Source organism: Thermobia domestica, chromosome 6 (genome assembly GCF_964235325.1).
Source record: "Thermobia domestica chromosome 6, izTheDome1.hap1.1, whole genome shotgun sequence".
NCBI classification, from domain to species: domain Eukaryota; kingdom Metazoa; phylum Arthropoda; class Insecta; order Zygentoma; family Lepismatidae; genus Thermobia; species Thermobia domestica.
In genome coordinates this window covers 159,061,239-159,081,749 of record NC_137459.1, presented here as the reverse complement: position 1 = coordinate 159,081,749, position 20,511 = coordinate 159,061,239, and the positions used below count along the sequence as shown (strand labels likewise).

The 20,511-nt window shown below is 32.9% G+C and overlaps 1 protein-coding gene across 1 annotated transcript in view; it reads right to left on the bottom strand.

The window, feature by feature from the left end:
* The window catches only part of LOC145688288 (uncharacterized), an 85,320-nt gene extending 74,838 nt beyond the window's left edge, over positions 1–10,482 (bottom strand). The window contains exon 1 of the mRNA XM_081762283.1: positions 10,212–10,482. The gene's annotated coding sequence lies outside the window, so the exon portion shown is untranslated. The remainder of the gene's footprint in view (positions 1–10,211) is intronic.
* Between the last annotated feature and the right edge of the window lie 10,029 nt (positions 10,483–20,511).

Sequence of the window (20,511 nt, the reverse complement as noted above, 5' to 3'; positions counted from 1 at the left end):
GTATACTTATTAATTTAGGGATTTCTATTTTACGTTACAATGTTAACCACGAGACGGGAAGTACATTTTTAAATTTGAGACTAGACGAAAATCATGACAATTTTTGTCTTGTTTTCGGGACGGCAATCGAGACGGAACGAAAAGTTTTCCGTGTCTCATGGGCAATACTGTAGTTCAAGTAAGACTTAGATCTCAAACAATGTTTTCGTATTACATGATTCATAGCAAAACAGAAACTATAGGCTGATCAAGTGATTGTACGAACACAATGGAGAGCATGTATCAACGTTTAAAGAAAATGACATGAAATCTTTAAGTTTTACGTCCCACGGTTATGCCGGTTAGGCTAAAGGAGGCGTTGATTATGAGAAATGAATGAAATGGTGGAATGAAGAAAGTGGGAGGAAACGGGAGAACCCCGAGAAAATCCACGAGCACGGTATACCAAGAAAACCCAATAATCGAACAAAAATCTACTTAACAATATACATTTTCCATACACAGTCCGTTAATGAATTAATATATTCTAATAGAAACTATCAACTGCAGCAGACTGTCAACGAACAAGTTCGATTTTGACGCCATACATTTTTTTTTTCATTTTTCTCGCAAACTGTGCATGAGTTTTTACCCCCAAGCGTGCCATTTTATTCAGCTTCATATCCCCTATTGATTGATAAGGCTATGTTTTATCTTTGGAATACATTATTATCATTAAATTAAAATCGAAATTTAAGAGGTAATCATAATTTTGGTGTAGGCCTATAGACCTATACTATTAAGTATACTATGTACTGTTGTCTTGCTAGCGTCATAATAAAGTGCTTGGTTAGTGTGTGCTTCAGTATAAGTTTCATTTTAATAAGTTGTGTGGGTACTGTTAATCAATTTTAAGTTTACAAAAAACAGTTTTTCAACATTTTCTCGAAAACTGCGCATGAGGATTTCCAACCACTCATATCAATTTGTTCAGTTAACTGAGAACTATCAATTGGAATAGGTCTCACGTTCGAACACTTTTTTGTTAAACGCTATTTCGACTCAGCTACTCAATTTGATATAACATCAAGGAAAGGGAGAAAGAAAATGGTTAAAGGGAATAAGAAGTAATGTAATTCCCATCACAATCCTTGTTACGTATACTCTGTGCAGAGATTCCCCTCCCCATTTACGCAGGACTATTTAATGAGTAATCTGGAGATGACACTTTTTCATTCACTGATCACCCAGTGACACTGATCGTCAGTGGCGCTAAGTTCCCTCTGATGGACTAATTTCTAACTAATTCTATTTATTTTCAATTCCTTACTAGCTCAACTTGTTAAATTATGCATTTCTGTTCATTTTATAACTCAGGCCTATGCTTGTTAATTTTGCCAGTAACTTTTAACATCTATAAGGGATTGTCTCATCACACTTCACAATTACTTTGCTTGTTATGTTTTCATGATTCTCTGAAAGAATATCGTCCCTTATATTACATAAAGATGTATGTCTTGTTGTGAACGTCTTGTTGAGTACAACGATGAAAAGAGAATACATAACTTTGTGTACAAACAAAATCAAATTTCGCCAACAGGCCTAGTTTTTCATTCACTAAAGATTACAGAAATATATGTTAAACCTTTCTACGGTATAGGTACATCCAGGGACGGATCCAGGATTTTCTGACGGGGGGTGCAACAATAACTACCAGTACATTAGAATTAAATGTCAAGTCTTTAAATGCCTTTAGACCTCTGTGGTGTGAATGAGGAATTGTCCTGGAAATACTAAATGTCAGCTCTCGGTGAATCAATTTCTTTCTATCTTCAGAAAATGGACTTTAAACTATTGCTTTTGCAATCTCCGCTTTCTTTTAAGCCCTAAACGGAAATATGGCAGCAGAAATTTTCGAAAAGTGTTGCTATTTTCACTGCTAGCTTCTCACTTTTAAATAGTGTATATTTAAAACGAAGGGGAGTGCACGTGTACCCCCTTAAATCCGGCCCTGGGTACATCTACACACTTCGGATTTCACGCAACAAGAGAAAACTAGTTTTAGTATGAGAATTTGCAAGTACAGAAGATACACTGTGTGGTTATTATTATTATTATTATTATTATTATTATTATTATTATTATTATTATTATTATTATTATTATTATTATTATTATTATTTCAATTTCATACATAAATTGATAAAGAATGATTTTCCGGTACCATCATGACTATACTACATGCTATCAATGTTTGTATTCTTAAGTTCAATTCTTGCTTGTTGTACAGAAACCTGAGTATTTGTTTAGATTCTACTTGAATAGCTGATCTCGTCCTTCAAAACCTTTGTGTTGCAAAGGACGTTGTTAAATTCATAACAAGTACATAACGATATACAATTAAAAAATGACAAAACAACAAAATAAAACTTTTTTAGTAACATATTAACGTTGCATTAATTGCAAATTTACATTCTGCTAAAATAGATACATTTTGATCAAATTTTACTTTAATAAGGCATAATTAAATTTCTAATTTTGTTATTCTAAGATGAGTAGGCCAATATTAATGCAGTTGTTTGCTATAAAATACAATCATTCTCAGTAAATATTAACCAGTAAGAAACATTTTACGTAGTCCTCTCAGTTTTATTTTACAGTATTACAATTGACGGAATACATTCGTAGAATTATTATTATTATTATTATTATTATTATTATTATTATTATTATTATTATTATTATTATTATTATAATCATTTAGTTATTTACCATAAGAAAGTTGAATGCTCCAGTGTTTTATACAATGTATCTCGGACTGCGCGAATTTAAATTTTTGATTGTTTTTTTAAAAAAATACATTAACAATATTTCAGCACCTTTGAAACAGCACTGGAACATTAAATGTTATTAACAATAACTTAGGCATTAACAGGGGAAAGGAAACCTTGGAAGTAAGTCGTCCAAAGCCCATATTTTAAAGGTATCATCCCGGTATTCTTCTGGCATGACTTTCAACAATCCTTCAGACAACCCATGTTAGTGAGACCGGTTCCAGAATTCTGATTGTGAAACAAGAATTCTAACTAATCACGTGCTTGCTGAGTTATACAATTTTGTTAAAATGTAATCAAATAATCAAATAAATATTTTTCAAATTTCTAAAATGAAGCTGGTGTGTCAAGATTCATTAGACACTATATTTATAGAAGAATGTTATACTACTTAACGATAATGACTGATATTAATTAATTACAACCTAATAGTTAATAGTTAAAAATAAATTAATTGCTCACTAAAGCAAGCCAATTTATTATTATTATAAAACTAGTACTTTGTGACAGTTTTGCCAACTAACCACTTGGCTTCATCAAACCCATAGATAGTACCTGATGAAGCCAATTGGTTATTTGGTGAAACTGTCACAAGATATTAGCTTCGTAATAATAAATAAAATTGCTTTCTTCAGTGATTAGTTTATTTTTAATTATAGTATGCAATAAGCAAAGCTGATACAATTGAAAACATTACAGTTTGTAATAAAGAATTTAGTATTTCGTTTCTCGCGGCTGAAGGTACTAAGGTTTGTTCTGACAGTGAGAATTTGTGAGCTCCACCGCATAAATGCTGAAGTTGTACCTGATATACGTGATTTATTCAACTTTGTTCAGAAAGTTCTGTTCCACCTTCCATTGTTAATATTTCACTTATAATATAGCACTACTGTTAGAGTTGTGCTTAGATAAATAAATAAATATGGAAAGTAGAACACTACTTTTTATTTGCTTCGTTTTACTTTTTATAATCATGGGCAATATGCTAATAAATACTGAACCCAACTTCGAATCATGTGCACTAAAAGAGTTATTAGATACTTCTAGAAACATTATGTTTGATTTTAGTATTTTCTATAAACAATACTTATATTGTAATAAAATAAAACATATTAGTATTATTATATCAATATTGTAATATTAATTAGGCCTATTATTGAAAAAATGATGTTTTGATTATAGGATTAATTAACCTTAATTAATATATTACTTTCACAAACCTATCAAATTTACTTTTTAGAAACTAACACTGGCTTATATTTCTGCTATTATTAACCACATTTTATTTTGTTATAGATAACTTAATTCATCATTCAGACATTCAGAAGTCGAACACGAGGGTGCTATATATAGAGCCTATCTTTTATTTGTAAAATACACTTAATAGCCATGGATCAAAAAGGAAAATATTAAGATATTACTGTTTACAACTTACTTTCACGTTTTGTTTCCTTAATTATTAACACACTTAAATTGAACTTCCATTGGTTATGTTAACAACCAACTATTATTATGCGATGTCAGACTTGTTTTCACAGTTGTTTAAGATGGCAAAATGTAAGGTAGGGTAACGATTTTATAGTTTGCTAAGATATGAAAAACCAGATTTATTATTATTATTATTATTATTATTATTATTTTGCAAGTAAAATTTGTTTCAGCAATCAACTAATTGCACTACTGTAATTGAAAGCACAATTTCAGTTTAGACTATTTGTTAATGTAGTTATTTGAGTGTGACTCATACAGAAATATGAGTAATTAGGTACCGATAACGAAAGAAAATAACTAAGATCACATTTGCAGTACCTCTTCGACTAGTATTGTTACAAAATCTATAGAGACTAATTTTCGCCTTAATTATATTACTGATTTTAATTAGCTGCCGACAATCACTCGTGTAATATAAAGTTAAGTTTCCACATACTTCAGAAATAATATTAGTTTATGACAGAAGTAATGTTTCTTAGCTATCTTTTAAAAAGTAAAAATATTTAAATTAATGTTCTCAATTTATTTCTGTTGTGGAGTCAAAGTTTTTGGTGATTCCAGATAAATGTATTCAACCTACTTGCATAAAAACATCAGTCTTAAAATATGTTTATTGAGTAACTTGGATTATTGAATTTACTACAATTTATTTTCTTATTCATAGTGCAACCTATATGTGTGTCATCTCTAATTAAATGTCATGTTATGCTAATTTCATTCAACTTTATTTTTTTCTGTTAATTAATTCTGATACTTAACGTACTTGTTAAGATGTAGAAATAAATTAACACAGTAAAGAAGGAAAATATTCTGCAGGTCTTAAGAATAAGTACAAAATAAAAACATAATTAGACTGTTAGTAAATACACTATTTTAAAAATAATACTGCTTTCTGAAAGAATTCGTAATTCATGAATTTCAATGATTGCTACTTTCTTGAAAAAAAAATATATGACCAATATAAGCGCTGCGCGTGATGTTCTGCCTTGCGCGTTACGGGACTCGGAACTTGCCGACAAAACTTAGCTGCAACTTGGCAAGAGACAAGAAACTATGAAGAAACGTAGACAAATAATGTTTATGTATCAATTAACGAAGAAACAGTATGCTTTATGATCATTATTGTTTCTAAGAGAAAGAAAATTGCTCACATGTCGTTATTAAATTTAGAAGTAATATCGGGATTATTTTTTTATATATATAATTCAAGGACAGTTCTGTTTATTTCCATTGCGTAAATGCTATTTCAAGATCGTCATAAGTTTTTGAGTTTGTATAACATTGTTCTGTTTTAGTTTTCATAATATTTATTCATATTATTGTTATATGGTAGTATAATTTTAAAGAATTTTATAATACGATTTTCACGTTGTTAGCAAGGAAATTTGTACAGATAACTATTTTTTTTAAATATCTTAAATGGTGATAAAAGTTATTTTTTCAATACCTACTATTATATTATTAAAACACAATAAACTGTACAATTAAAAAAATGGATTGCATAAGAATAGTGAAATCGAGTAAGTGAATTTAAGTTCTAAACGAGAGTCAAACCAAATTTTTACATATGCACTGAAAAATATTTAAAAAAAACGTTTATGTGGTAGTATGCCTATTTTGATAGACGCATATCGCCATATAAGTTATGAAACTGGTTTCATTTAGTTTTGATTACACTCTGACAGTTCAGAAACCAATAAATAATTCATTATACAATTGTCAGTATGTACGTTTATAGGCAATCATGTCAAGTTTTCTTTCTATGTAATATATCTATTACGGACTAACAAAAGAGCAGCTATTTTAAACATCTTGAACTATAATTGATATTTCGAATAATTTTCAGTAGTCAATTTTGTTGATTAAAACATACGGTTTCACCTACTAAAACGCCGATGTATTATATTTATTTTTAACCCAGTTTTGTAATAAGCCATTTAGCCTTGTTGGGCTGTAAACACCAGGTAGTTTTAATCTTTAGTAGTCATATTAGTATTCCATTAACATATATTTATATACCTAGTTATTCACGAAAGCTGAAACAGAGTAAATAACTTTCTATATTATATTCGTATAAAAAATAGCTATTCCGATAAACTAAAAATATTATCAAGATCTATTGAATGGTTCCTAAAACTTGGGTTGTTTAAGCTTTCTCGTAGCTATATCATTAGCGCAAGCGTCTTTGGCGCGGAAGACCAAATTTCTAATCCCGATGAAAGTTCATGTGGTTCGGGTTCCAACTTAACCCGTGCGTTCAATCTTATATAGCCTCGCTGCTGAGTGGAATGCCAAACTCTAATTAATCATCTAATCAACGAAACCAAAAGTGAATTGTTTTGCTCGTATACATATTTTAGAGCTCTTCGTTCATTCCTATCTGTCGTTTTCCTTTGGTACAGAAGACCCACATATCAAATTATTCTATTTACGGATCCAAGTTAAAGAATTACAAAACAAAGGTAAATATTTTTGTTTTATTTATGATGGGGAACATGTTCCGTCAAATCAAACGCCTATATGTAATGAAATGAATTGCTAATAATTCATGTTTATATTCTATGGTTTTCCTTATATTAAATCTCTTGTTATGTACAGACGTTTTACAAATAATAAAGGGAAAAAAGAGTACTAGCTACCAGAACATGGCATCATACCCTTTCATAAAAATACTGCCAGTTCCCTAAGACTTAAAAAAATGCACATATTCGATAACCTAAATTACGCAACTATTTACATAAGCTGCCTGGGCTTATTAGATCTGTTCCAAGCAACTCATTCGTTTACATCTAACGAACCTAATGATTACACATTTATATATGTTAATATTTCATTTTTTTAAATCACTAATGTTATAAGCTGAAACTGACAAAAGATAGAACTTCGATGTAATAATTGCAGCGTCTGGAACGACTGCTGGCAAATCCTGTTATAACCGTTACATCAATATGAGATTAAGAGTGAACTTCTGTTTAATACGTTTTGGGTTGAAATCTAAATTGTGAATAAGCTAAATAAGGGTGCTTCAAGATTTACAAAGTGCACGGTTAATATAAAAAACTTTCCTTTGTAATTAAATACGGGAAATCACAACACAGTTTATTGTCTGTTTGTTGAAGTTTAGCGTCTCTTTTCAGTTGCGGGACTATATGAGACTTGAGAACTACAGTTTAAATTGGAATCCGAAGCACCATAATGTAATGCTTTCCTACCGGGGGTCGAACCCGGGACCACGTGTACGAAAGTTGCACGTGCTAGCCACTAGACCAGTGCGAAGGGCTTAACACAGTTTATTATTATTATTATTATTATTATTATTATTATTATTATTATTATTATTATTATTATTATTATTATTATTATTATTAAGCCTATATTATTGCTATTATGTGACCTCAAGCCAAGTTAGCTTGTCTTTCAGAAAGTTTGTTTCAAATACATGTTTAGTGGTAAGAAATCCATGATTATTTAAAAAATTTGTAATTAACAATATACAGATGATAATAAGTAAATAAATACATACATAAAAAGTACTTAGTTTCTAGTTTTGTCTCAATGTTGTGTATAAGTATTCTTATCAATTCTTTAGGCGGTTAAAATATTACACCTCATTATAACCTAGACAAATATGTTAGTATTAACTTCATTACGCACATATTAATTTATGCTTAAATGTATTAACAATAGTAACTATATTATTTCACATCTAGATCAATAGTAGAAAAGATAAAGAAGGAAAAGAAATATATACCGTAAAATGTTTTCCACAACCAGAACAAAATGTTCACTACCGATGTAAAACCAGTGACAAAAGTTCTGAAGACATGCTCACCTTAATTTTGGACAACACAGTTTTTTTTTTTTTTACTTTTTTCTTTTTTCTAGATGACATACAATCTTATTTAAGCAATAGAAAAAAAAAACAAATAGTGTCGAGTTTTGGTTATATAGGGTCTATTATTAATTGGATCGCAATTCAAAGAATAAAGCTTTTGTCATTGGATGTCATATAAAAAGACGAAGTAATGGTAAAGTATTATGGATTCAGTGTTAAATATGTTAACGACTGATAATGATAACAATATTGGAGATGTTACTTTAACTGTTATAATCAAACATAGCTTCTACTCTGCGTTATATATATCTATATATCTATGTATATTTACATTTCACAGCTTGTTGGACGCTGGTAAAAGCTATTTATTGGCCGTCTCTGCATTTACCGTCGAAGAAAGAAGCGCTCTTGGCTGCCGAGGGTAACCAACAGTTATCTCCTCCACAGGTAATAACTTATGAGCCCGGGCCACGCAAAACTTTCCGTTATTTTTCCCCTCCGTTTGATCAGATCCTGCGCTATCGAGAGTTATTATCTACTATGGCATGTAATTTTACAGACTGCCCCACTGCAGCTTTCACCATTGACAAACGTGCATTTAGACGACTTATCGCTTTAAACAAACTTCTGCCGCAAGATTACCCGTATCGATTCATGTTAGAAACTTACGAGTGTTCTTTTCCGTATTTTGGACGAAGCGTCGGATTTTTTTTGTTTTGTTCTTTGCGCAATATGATTAAACAAATAAATAAGGTGTGTAAATTTGTTACTGTTGTTTTATATAAAACTATACTATAATTTTAACATGTGATCTAATAAATTAAATAATAATAATAATAATAATAATAATAATAATAATAATAATAATAATAATAATAATAATAATAATAATAATAATAATAATATACTAAATTTGAAAACATAGCAATAAAAATAAAATAGACTGAAAACCTACTGCTCTGCTGCGCATATTAAGTTTGTGAATGACTTGAATTTCTTTTTGATTTTAATAATATAATAATACAGTTCTTTATTAACCCCTCCCCATTTTGTAAAGTATATACCGGTACCTACATCCCGGGAACTAAACAAAATTTCTAAATTCATTGCTATAAGTTTTTTTTTTTTTGAAGAGTTATTTTATTTTGTATCGCAAGTATTTTGTTTGTACTAGGTCTGCACATTTTTTTCTACTTTTAATTGCCTTAATTTATTATTATTATTATTATTATTATTATTATTATTATTATTATTATTATTATTATTATTATTATTATTATTATTATTATTATTATTATTATTTGTTATTATTTTTCACTGTATTTAAAGGATGGATAGGCTATGCACTATGACGTACAAAAACGGAAAAGTAACTGGCTAAATTCCACCTGAGCGCTCCAAAAGTTAAAAAATAGGCTCAAACTATTAGAATTGCGTGATTCATACAAGAAAAACTTAGGCAAGTGTACTGATATATATATATTGCTCATAAACTATTTGTGTTAAAATTTCAAACAGATGGAATTACAAGATTCTTAAAAAAAATGTATTGTGTTCTTTAAAAAAAGTAAGTTAGAAAACATAACATAAACATCAATTATATTATATAATACTTATTTTATAATTAAAGCAACGTCTCTTTCATATTCATATTTTCAAATGATAATATTGTTGTCAGTAGAAAGATTACGTCATTGTTTATTTTGGACAGTATAATTTCTAAATATTGAAATGTCCTTTAAAATTTAGTTTTAATTTAACCTAGACTAGTTAAATATTGTAGGCTATATTAATTCCTACAATGAAATTTAATCACACTGTGTAATGTTTATAATTAGTTACGTAATCATGACAAAAAATCTTATATTGAATAATATTAGGAACTTTTTTCGTTATTTGTTTGATTGACAGAAAGTAATTGTAATAAGAACCGAACCCGCAGCTATAACGTACATACTTATAAAAATTACAAGACAGTTATAGGTGTCGTTCAAATTCAATTAATATGTAGCAAACTTCTTTCAAGAAACACTTTCTTAAGTTTGTACGTGTTTATAAGACGTCGCACTCACCTTGTGAACAATGCTTGTTGATAGCTTCACTTTATCCTCGTGTTTGCAGAGATCGTGGTTGCACTGCTTTCGTTCGAACTGACACTACAAACTATCCACACATAAATCCCGAAAAAGTAAGGGGTAAAAAGAGATCAAGAAAAACTTGTCCCAGGTCTGATTACGTCACGATGTGGTGACTTCCGGTCTGTAGTTGCCACGACACTTCACCTCCCATTCGCCGGCCCTGATTTCACGCCCCTATAGCATCCCCTTGCCCCGTCTAGACTCCAACGAATAAGCAACGAATAGATCTTCTAAAGTTTTAAATTTCGCGACAGAGGTTGTAGATTATTTTCTCCGACTTTCGGATAAGTAATTTTTAGTTTCAAGCAAGTAATTACTACTAAAATATTGAAGTGCTTCATATGAAACAACTCTAAAAGTATGTCTGTAAGGAAAATAAGTGGTCTATGAAATTTACATTCGCCAAACTTAGACTTCACATAAGGGTAAAAGAAAAGAAAAAAGCATCTATCTTGGTGGATGGTAAAGGCAAGCGTGAGACATTTTGTTGCGCCGTAGTTGTTTAGCCCCGCACTGTGAGTGGCTGTCGGTTGGACACAGATCGGCCAATCGGCAAGCGAGTCAGCGTCTGTTCACTTGGATCAGCAGCCAATCAACGTGCATGGTACGACTGCGCACTTAGCAGGAGGAAACTGCGGCATGGAGAAAGGAATAAGACGTGGCAAGCGGCGCAGCTCGGTTGCTCGTGCCCCCAAGGGAATGAAACCTGCAAACACCCGCCGCCAGCTGTACAAGACGTCTCCAGGGTATAATTAAGGTCGCCAACACGCTAGGAGTAGTGGTTCAACACGATTTAAGAATGACAGATCCATGAATATTTCTCGAACTCACTTCAAGAAATTGCAGCTTTCATCTCGAGGCAGAAAATAAAAGGCAGAAGCAAAATTTCGATAGTGGCTCCTTTTTGTGATACATTAAATTACTGGTACTTAATAAATTAGAAATGTACATTGAACATTCAACTTTGACACCACTAAAAATACACCTGTTGAGACGAAACAAATTACTTTTGCTTTTATGTAATCTCGCTTGAAAGGGCCAATTATTTTAAAGTTTAAATGAGAGAATTCTTTGCCACTTTTTCCATTCCTGATAATGGCATATCTTCTTTGACGAAATAATAATTTTCCAATTTTCTGAACGTATTTTTAAAGCACTACTTGAAAATTTCCTTTTAATTACATTCACTTTGAGGACACAGAAACGTTACATATAATATACCAAACTTGTTTTATTGACTTCTTAAATTAATTTGAATCTGTATCTGACATTTTTGAAAATGAAATGAAATGAAATCTTTCAGTATAACGTCCCACGACTATGCCCTTAAGACTAAGGGGGACGCATGATTAAGGTACGTGAACGAAGATGGAAGACGTGGAATGATAGTGTGGAAGGAAATCGAAGTACCCCTAGAAAGTCCAAGGACACGATGCTGTCCACCACACTCACATTTTAAAACTAGATCCGTAGAAGTGATCGCTTTAGCGGGAAGGCACGGGCCTACTCAAAAATTTTGAAAAATATACAGGGTGTTTCAAAACAACACCGACAAATTGGGAGGTGATGCATGACACCAAGATAAGACAAAAAGTATAGACCAACGTGGGTGCACAAATGCTTCCTTTCGGAGTTATAGGCCGCCGGAAACATGAAAAATGAACCTTATAGGTCAACAGCTTCAAAACTATGGGACCTACCGGGTCAATACTTCACTTAGGAATTAGTAGGATGCTCTCTCTACATATCCAAGTTTCAGTACTCCTGCAACAATTTTTATAGAGGTAGTTGGTGATTACTTCATATAATATGCTCGTAGCCAAACTCCCTCTATAAAAATTGTAGCATGAGTATCGTAGGATTCTGAAACATGTATTTTTTGGATAGCGTATACATTAGTTCTTCAGTGAAGTCTTGACCCGACTTCGGTATGTCCCATTGTATTGGAGGTATGGAACTTTAAAGTTCATTTTTTCATGTTTTCGGCAGCCTATAACTCCGGAAGGAAGCATTTGTGCACCCAGGTTGGTCTATAAATTTTGTCATATCTTGGTTTCAGGAGTCCCTCCCAAACGTTACCGGTGTTGTTTCGAAACACCCTGTATAAACACTAAACATACAATGAAGGGTAAATATATTTTCCATTATTTCTGTTAATGATATATAATTATTTTTAAAAAAATAGCATCAAACACTACTGTAAAAGTAATTTTCTACTGTCATTAATCAACCAAATGTGTAGATATAATTTCTGTGTGTCCACTTCAATTATTCATTTCATAAAAAACAGCAGGCGCTTATTATTAACAAATTGTTTATTAACAAATTGTAACAATGTTATTTTTATGTAAGTTATAGACCCCCTATGCAGTTTCAAAACTATATAATGAGCAGTACTGAGATTTCTTCTTTTATTGTTAACTTTCATCTTTCTGTTTAATTTCAAAGAACATTGTAAAACGATGTTAGAATTAGTTTCATTTCATATGTTTTGTTAGGATTGAGCTCTCTTGATAATACACTATCAGAGGAAAGTTTTCAGAAACAAAGGAAGGATCCTCTTACTGTAAGAATCAGGGATGCGTACAAAACAAAAGTTGAGGATATCTCGTCATTAAAATTGTACGAGGGTCAGTCAAAAAGTTCCTGGAATGTTGTCATAGTTTTGACATTTGTGATGCAATCACAATGAATCTTGTACAGTGCAGTCTTTAGGTTCCCTATTTATGAATGTGACAAGTGTGAACAGGTCATAACAATCAGTTTACGAGTGGTATAGCTGTACGGAGGAGTTATGTGGTGGTCAGTTAGTGCATTATCGCAGTTCGAGCAACGTGCTAACATCAAGTTTTTATACAAGTTCGGAAAATTTGCTTCAGATAGTATACCTCCTTTAATAGCCTTAAAGTCAATTTACGGTGAAAGTGTTTTAAGAAAAACAGCATCGACACCTATTTCGTCACCGTAGAAGACATCATAATCAACGCGACGGCTGAACTTCGGAAGATCGAAAATAGGCCTTTCGTCGGTGTTTCCAGCAATTGCTGGAGAGGTGGAGCAAGTGTATGTGTTCCGGAGTTGCCTACTTTGAAGGCAATTAGGTAAATGTGTACTTACATTGTAGCATTAAGTAAATGTGTACTCACGTAATAGAGAGCCAGAGCAAAATTCCGGAAACTTTTCTACTGCTCCTCGTAATGTTTCTATTGGAAGCTTTTTATCTCGCCTCGAATCTCGTCACGAAACTTCTGGCTTGTCTCATCTCGTACACAACTCTATAAGAATACACAACTTTTAGTAAGAATTCATCATGGATGACGCTGTTTATCGTTTGGTTTTAGAAACTTCCAGTCAAGAGGGTGCATTGGAAGCTGCACTTGCCACACTTTTATCAGATTAATACACTATTTTTTTTTCTCATCGTTCATGACACACGTATTTAGCATTTGCATCTTTAGAAACAGAGAAAATGGTACGGCATTTTATGTACAACCTTGCCCATAACTTATCTTACTTTAAAATAATAGTATATGGAAACACGAATTGTTCATCTCTTGCTGTTAGCGTTAATATTACCATGGAGTCGCAGTAGGATAGTTGGTAAGTGTCCATCTGCCAATTGGATTGGCCGGGTTCGATCCCGGTTCGGGTAGGAAATTGTTTCACGTTCTTTCCTCGTTCCAATGCGTTTCTGAGGTTCACCCTACTTCTTTATGCGTATCTGGGACAACCTGAGGAATGAAAGACTCGGTGAATAGATTACTTTCGTCAGTATCAAAGTCAAGAAAGTATGGGGCATTCATCTGCACACACAGCTGGGGCTGCGATGGCTCAGTGGTAGAGCGTTCACCTCTGGTGCTTGGGGTCCCGGGTTCGATCCCAGCCAAGTGAAATTTGTGGTCGACAAACACCGTGTGCGTGGGTTTTCTCGGGGTTCTCCCGTTTCTTCCTACTTTCTTCATTCCACCATTTCATTCATTTCTCATAATCACCGTCTTTTTTAGCCTAACCGGCATAACCGTGGGACGTAAAACTCAAAGAAATTTCATTTCATTTTTTGCACACACACCTCTTGGTCCTTCATGACCTGTCTCAATAGGAAAGACTTTTTTTATAAAGTTAGGTCTCTTTCCTTATTTCTCAGTCATATTTATGATGTTATAACTTTAAGAAAGGTGATTTTAACTTTAAACAGAAAGAAATTAATTGTCAAGTTTATTTTGTACTTGATGTTTTTGGTTTCTTCCACTTATATTGTCTGTATTGGATTGCTTTGAGTTTAAGTGGGGGAAAGCAATCCAATACAGTCTGTATTGGATTGCTTTGACTCTTTTCAGGACTCACGAGACTTAGAGATGAGATTCAAACACTTTTTAGGTTGCTATTCGAGACACGTATCGTCACCCAGGATCGAACCTGGGATCTTGCTCTCTAGTGACCTAACCACTGGAAAGCATTACACAAGGAAACTTTGTATTTTCAGTCATACCTATAATAATAAAATAATAATAATAATAATAATAATAATTATTATTATTATTATTATTATTATTATTATTATTATTATTATTATTATTATTATTATTATTATTATTATTATTATTATTATTATTATTATGTGGTATGGAAGCTGAAGATTGAGAAACGTGGAAGAATCATTTTCAGACTCTAACTTCAGCGGGAGAAAGTGGGGAGAGAAAGATTCTCATTAGTTCCAGACCTGCCGCAAGCCAGACTACTTAATAATAATAATGTAAATGTGCCTGAGAATTATTTCGTAAATTTAATCCATAATTTTCTAATTCAAGAAGAAAGAAAAATTGAATTAATAATAAATAATCATAGTTTATTTTTATGTAGGCTACACGGCACTTAAAAATTTCGACTGTGTAGTAGACTTAAACTGTATCATTCAATAACGTGTAAATCAATTTTTAGTTTGAAATTACAGTATTTGGTTCAATTCCAGTATTTACCTATGCTGTGATAATTATTCAAATCAGTTGAATAACTTTAATGAAATACACAACAGAGATGGAATGGTTCAGTGGGTTGTAGGTCAAGTGGGTCAAGTAGGTCAATGTTTGTGAGTGGGTCGTGGGGCAACAGGACGTGACGCACTGCAAACAAATCGAGACCTACTACTACGCGCCGACCCACTCTGACCCACCGATCCACCATGACCCACCGACAGGGACGTACGCAGGGGGTGGGTCCTGGGGGTCCGAACCCCCCGAAGTTTCGACTTTTGTGTAAATTTAGCCTAATTTGAGGGACAATTTTAAGAATTTTAATATAAAATAACCTCACTTTGAGTTTGGACCCCTCCCGAAATAAATTCCTGCGTACGCTACTGCCCACCGACCTACTCTGCTTAGTGCATTGCAGACACCGCTCCTGGCTTCTCCCACCTCGGTTGTCAAACACTTTTGTACATGTGTTACAAGGCTGCAATATTATAATGTTGTTGTCCTTTTCTACAGAAACCCTCTGCTTGTAACTATCACCACAACGTTTTGATTGGCCCGTCTCTCAGTGACTTCAATAACACTGTGATGTAACTGCCTTCTCGAACTTTGTCCTATATCACAGTGTAACGTTTAAAAAAATACAGTATAACCCAAAGGAGGTTTGAAATTTGTGTCGAAAGAAGAGCCTTTGTTTTGTAGAAGTTTTAAATGAATATATATATATATATATATATATATATATATATATATATATATATATATATATATATATATATATATATATATATTAATTTGCTATATAAAAAGAATTATACTCAAACATGAAAGATGTTCAGTTTCTATATTAACTATAATTTACTGTTATTAACAACACATTAATGTATTACGAGAGTCTTATCTTTCTTTGAAAGTAAATAGTAGTGCTTTTGAATACAATTATTCCCAAAACATTCTAATATTGTTATATTAATTTCCAAAAAAAAAAAAAAAAAAAAAAAAAATGCTAAAGGCCAATTTTATTTCCAAAACATGCTATGCCGAATTTTGAACATAATAAGTATATAAATGAGTAGATATATGCTTGAAAATAACAATACTAACAAATAATTGTACGTGCGTTAAAGAAATCCAAAGATTTTATTAGTTTGTGTCGTCAGAAAAGAGGAGGAAAATTTTTGGTGTCCTGTACAATCGCAATGAATGCAAATAGCAGGTTTTGGAAACAAGCTTCTCATATATCTTCCAAGAAACTAAGGTTGTCATTACGCAGCCTTTCATGCAAGTATACTACACCTATGTTTGATTTTTATTAAGAATACAATGTCTATTACCGTATATAACTCAAACCTTGTAAATCTGCAAGTATGAGTCATAAGTCTTACAATTTTTTGGTGCACTACATGTCTATACGCCTATTTATTTCATTACCATGAAAGCAGGTTAACATTCAAAGTAGACCTGGGTGTTGGACTGTTTGAAGCCACCTTCCTGCCAGTTCTAAAATTCCACGCCGGCACCATGTCTTATTCTTAGAGACAAAGAAGTCAGTCACTACTGTTTCCACCTCCTGCTGATTGGTGAAGCATCATGACTTCAGGAAATGGACCGAAACAGGAGCAGTCCAAATGAGCAAGGTCAGGACTATGTACCGGGTGTGCATCAGTTAGATGCCGTCGAATCCCTGAATTTTTTATTACGTTTTTGAGCAAATTTTTGTTGTCCGTTATCCTGTTGCAGGAGAGCGCGCTTTCGGTTCACTAATACACGATATTTTTGGTATAACTATGATACATCTTCTCCAACTGTTTGGAATAAATATCGTCATTGATGGTACGACCGTTAGGAATGAAGTGAATTACGCCCTCATAGTTAGACCAAATAGAGCATGACTTTATACTCGAAACGGCCCTAGGGGCCGCGGTGGCTCAGTGGTGGAGCGTTCACCTCTGGTGCTTGGGGTCCCGGGTTTGATCCCAGCCAAGTGAACTTTCTGGTGGACAAACACCGTGAGCGTGGGTTTTCTCGGGGTTCTCTCGTTTCTTCCTACTTTCATCATTCCACCATTTCACTCATCTCTCATCATCATCGTCTCCTTTAGCCTAACCGGCATAACCGTAGGACGTAAAACTCAAAGATTTCATTTCATTTCATTTTTTCATTTCGAAACGGCCCTGCTTGACGACCGATTCAGGAAGTTGGCCCTTGATCAACCATTGTTTTTGCATACCCAGATTTCGAAAAGTTGCTCACTTTTCGTCGTATATGACAACCAGTTTCAGGAAACACATATCACGCGAATTTTGCAGCAGCTGTCGGCACACATCTACTCTCCTTTGTGCCTGAGTTGGGATCAATACGGCAGCTCGTGATGATTTAGCTCTGATTCGAAGTGTCATTGGTTTGGTCCTGGATCATATGAACTTCTAATTGACAACAGGACCTAGGGTTCTCTCCTATTTGTTCCAACTAGCTCGTTTCCATGAATACTTGCGTTGCCACTCACCTATATTTATGAACCGATCATTTTAGCTTACAGAGCATAGCTCTGGGAAATTAAACTTATGATTTTACTTAATTTCAAATACAATTGAGCTTTCCGTGACTACAATAACTAACTCTTTTTTTTTTTTTTGATACAATCGTAAAGTCAATGTACTGTATTTGGTTTCTGGATGAAAATTAATATTTTTCTATACTGTAGCTCTCTTCAAAGCCAAGTAACACTAATAAGAATATATGATTTAATTGTACTAGCTAAACTTGAGCTCTCTACATAGAACATCATTCATATATGAGCATGAATCTGATTGTTATTCCTCACAACATCTGTCTTACAGACACAAGTGAAAGATGTCTTGATAAAAATCGGTAAGGGGTACCATAAAGGAGATTTTTTTCAATATCTCGCACCGTTTGCAAGATTCGAGCCTACTTTCGGTTGAAGTTTCTAATTCATGTATATCAGCTTTTCTTTCTTCTTGCATGTAGTATGTAATAAAAAAATACATTTCATACACAATTAATTACAACCTCAGTGATACATGGTGTTCATTGTTCAAAACACACCAAACAATAAAGATTTATCTTAGACTGGGGAAATGGTTATCCTTCTTTATCATTATCATTTGGCCATGAAACGAACACATGAGAGATATACAACTCTCGTATGCTATTAAGTGTTGTTGGAATGTATAACTCGTAGGATATGATGATTTTAGTTTAGTTTTTTTTTTTTTTCAAATTCAACACTTCCAGTGTACATCTAAAAATGTAACAAAGAAATGACGACTTTCAAAAAATATTTAATTAGAACTGGACAATCTACACAAAATTTGGAATCGACAGAGAAAACGGCACGTTTCTATCACTTGTGATTTTCGAGATCTCATTGTCGAAAAAATTGGAGACAAATATATAAACTTTTCGTTGGAGACAAACATATAAACGTAGCATTTTAATATAGGGACTAGCTGAATCTGCGCTCTCTACACAGCCCATCATTCACATATGAGCATGAATCTCCTTGTCATTTCTCACAACATCTGTATATGTTCTTTTACAGACAAAGTAAAAGACGTCTTGATAAAACCCGGCAAGGTGTATTATAAAGGGGATACTTTTCCGATCTTTTTTTGAATATCTCGCACCGTTTGCTAGATTTGTGCCTACTTCCGGTTAGAGTTTTAATTCGTGTATGGCCAGTGTTTTCTTTCTTCTTGCATGCAGTACGTAATAAGCAAAATGTCAGTGATGTATGGTGTACATTGGGCAAAGCAATATAAACAATAAAGATTCATGTTTGACTGGAGAAATAGTTATCTTTCGTTTTTCACTATAATTTGGGCATGAAACAAACGTCTGAGAGGTATACTGCTCATGTATGTAATTATGGGGTACTGGAATGTATAACTCGTAGGATATGATGCTTTGCTTTTTTATAAAATTGCAATACTTCCAGTGTACCCTTAAAAATGCAATAAAGAAATAACGTCCATATTTCTTTTAAATATTCAATTAGAACTGGACAATCTACACGAAATTTGGAATAGCGAAAATAGCACGTTTCTGGCACTTGTGGTTTTCGAGATCTCATTGTCGAAAGGATTGAAGACAAACATTTAAACTTTTCTTTGGAAACAAACATATAAACCGAGCATTTTAATATATAGACTAGCTGGACTTGCGCTCTACACAGCTCATCATTCACATATGAGCATGAATCTCTTTGTCATTCATCACAATATATGTACATGTCCGTTTACAGACACAAGTGAAAGACGTCTTGATAAAAATTGGCAAGGGGTACCATAAAGTGTATTTTTTAAATTAATTTTTAATATCTCACACCGTTTGCAAGATTGAGCCTACTTCCGGTTGGATTTTCTAATTCATGTATGATCAGTGTTTTGTTTTTTTTCTTTTGCAAGCAGTATGTAATACGAGCAAATACATTACATACACAATTAATTGTAACGCCAATAGTATATAGTGTTCATTGGGCAAAACAGTCCAAACAATAATGATTCATCTTAGCCTGGAGAAACGTTTATTCATCGTTTTTGATTATCATTTGGCCATAAAGCAAATGCCTGAAAGATATAAAACCCCTATATGCAATTATGTTGTGTTGCAATGCATAACTTGTAGGATATGATGTTTACTTCTTTAAAATTTTAACACTTCCAGTGTACTACTAAAAAATGTAATAAAAAATAATGGTTACGTCTTTTAAAAAAATATTCAATTAGAACTGGACAATCTACACAAAATTTGGAATCGACCAGCGAAAACGACAAGTTTCTAGCACTTGTGATTTTCGAGATCTCATTGTCGAAAATATTGGATACAAACATAAACTTGTCTTTGGAGACAAACATATAAACCTAGCATTTTAATATATATACTAGCTGAACCTGCGCTCTCTACACAGCTAATGTTTCGCATATGAGCATGAATCTCCTTCTCATTCCTCGCAACATCTGTACATGTCCCTTTACAGACACATGTGAAAGACATCTTGACAAAAAAATCGGTAAGGGGTATCATAAAGGGGAGATTTTTTCGATTATTTTTTTCTCAATATCTCGCACCGTTTGCAAGATTTGAGCCTACTTTCGGTTGGAGTTTCTAATTCATGTATGACCAGTGGTTTCTTTCTTCTTGCATGCAGTATGTAATAAGCAAATACATTATATATACAATTAATTATAATGTCAGTTATATATGGTGTTCATTGGGCAAAACACTCCAAACAATAAAGATTC